The sequence below is a fragment of the Sinocyclocheilus rhinocerous genome, unplaced genomic scaffold (assembly GCF_001515625.1).
Source record: "Sinocyclocheilus rhinocerous isolate Xijiao unplaced genomic scaffold, SAMN03320098_v1.1 scaffold3914, whole genome shotgun sequence".
Classification (NCBI taxonomy): domain Eukaryota; kingdom Metazoa; phylum Chordata; class Actinopteri; order Cypriniformes; family Cyprinidae; genus Sinocyclocheilus; species Sinocyclocheilus rhinocerous.
Genome location: NW_015639765.1, coordinates 91,558 through 94,080, shown reverse-complemented (window position 1 = coordinate 94,080; position 2,523 = coordinate 91,558).

The following is a 2,523-nucleotide window of genomic DNA, read 5'->3' as shown; positions in this document are numbered from 1 at the left end:
ATGTATTTATATATATGTACATGTATATGTATGTGTGTGTGGCTGTACATACACATATGTAGTTGGTTTTTTGGTGTTTGGCTTAGTGTTATGTTAGAATCATTATTATACTTTATTTATTTTGTTTTCATTTAAATGTTTAGTTTTGAAATGTTGTTGTATGCATTTGTCATTTTTATTTAATTTCTTTTATTTTCTTAAATGTGTGTATATATATAGTATTTATAGAGTTTTAATTACTTTTTCTTATTTGTAAGTCGCTTTGGATAAAAGCGTCTGCTAAATGACTAAAAGTAAAGTAAAAGTAATCAAATATTTTGGTCACAGTTCATTTTTAACACACAGTCTCAACATGTATATGTTTCTCTCCATTTCAGCTGAAAGGGAAGACCAAAGGAAGGCCTGTCATAGGATTTGAATTTGACCATCTTGTGTGTTTATGGAGAAGACCAAAAGCTGCAAAGGCAAACACTTCCAATGGTACGTCTGTGTTGGTCTGAGCAGTTTGACTGAACTTTACTGCAGAAACATTTTTCACAGCAATTGATGTTTCTTAAACTTTGGTTTACATATCCTACGGCCCCATCAGGAAGAACCCCCAGAAAAGTGTCATGTCGAAGTAGTAATAATAATTCATACAATTTACCAAGTCAGCAAATGCATATGATATTGTACAAGCGTACTCGTAAAAAATTCTACGACTTTTACTCCTACTGCTGTCATTGGCCATTGCCTCAACTCATGCAGATTGTGCCCATTGTAAGTAGTCAGAGTGTTTATATCATAAAGTTTATATTAAGTCCATTGTATTCTTTATTAATCTTTACAAATTGGCGCCGTCTCTTTCCGTTCTATCAGTACATGATATCTGTCCACACCTCACAGTCTGCCTTTCTTTCCATGTTGATTTTTATTGAACGCATCTGTCTAAGAAGCAAGAGTCTGGAAATGCTAGCTTAACTTGTCACGTGTTACAAATCAGATCTTCAATTAATTTGGCCAAATCAGATCACTTAAAGCTGTTCACACCAAGAGCAATAACTATAATGAGAAGTATTTTAGCATCCACACCAACAGACAATACTGTTCTGTTTATTATAAGCATGCGCTGTGGTTATGTTGTCTGCCATTTAAATGCTCAAGCTTTTTAAAGTCTGGTGGATTCTGATTGGCTGTCAATGTTTTTATTGTTTATCAGCTGAAAAAAAATTGTTCTGAATGAGATTCCAACGATAATGTTCCTCTGTGTCATTAAATGTTAACTCTTAAATGTTCCTTTCATTCTGTTAAAATTACACACAAAATTCTGCCTATTTCTCTTCATCTTATTCATTTACTCCGTCGCTCACTTACACATTCTTTTATGCTCTGTTGTAAGGTAGAAACTGAGAGTTTGCATGATGGCCTTTTCTCAGACTCTGAATCTGATGTATACAGATGAACTCAGGAGTCTGCGAGAGTTGCCAGGGAACTTGAGCTTGAAGTATATCATTATAACTGCTTAATTTATATGTTCAAACAATAATAATTAAACATGGGGTCAATAAATATTTTCTTGGTTTACAGCTGAAGACCAAAAACGCAAAGAAAATCAGTCACAGCAAGCCACCCTGACATTCTGTTTGCAATTCATACCGTGCTGCACTGCAAAGGTATATGTGTACTGTCATTATTATGTTTATTATTGTTTTCATTTCACGCTCTCTGTATAGCATAATATTTACCATACATTGTTCTCTACCTGTATTGAGTCCCTTTATGTGTGTTGCATATATATATTCAGTATTTGTATTTCATATATATTCATTCATTCGTTATCCATACTGTCATGCTGCAGTTTGCACCCAAGACTTTCACCACCTGTACACTTGCGTTCATGCTATTGTGACAATAAAGTGATTTGATTCGAATTGGTTACATGTGTTTTGTTCATCAGTTGTGCAGTAGGGTGCTGCATAACAACTGCACATTTTTTATGACATGGAAGAAGATTATGACAGGGACATGGATTTGAAGAAAACCAGGAGAGCTCTGAAGATTAGCAGGAAACTGGATGTGATTCTTTGGTGCTCAAGACATTTCACCATGCGTACATTTGGGTGGCTTCATATGATTAAAATAACATGGTTTTAACATAACCCATTTTATTTCTCTTGAATATCATTTGTCTTAATACACTACCGGAGGATACAGCATAAAGACCACTAAAGTAAAGTATTGCACACGGTGTTGCATAATAAAGTATGGTGAATATTCTGTATTAGGGATGGTGTTTGGTAAATACACCATTTAATTTTGTAAACAATACACATAATTCCCATGAGTGTTTTAATTAAGACATGAACATTTAGTCATATTAATGACATTCAGTTAGATGAAGGGCAGGCTGAAAGCTGCATTAGAAGAGACTGCATGGACTATATTGCTGCAGGCACTTCATGCACAACTGAGGGTGATGCACCAGGGAAAGATCAACATGAATCCTGTACTGTACTATTAGCAAGATGAGAATGCACATTACTG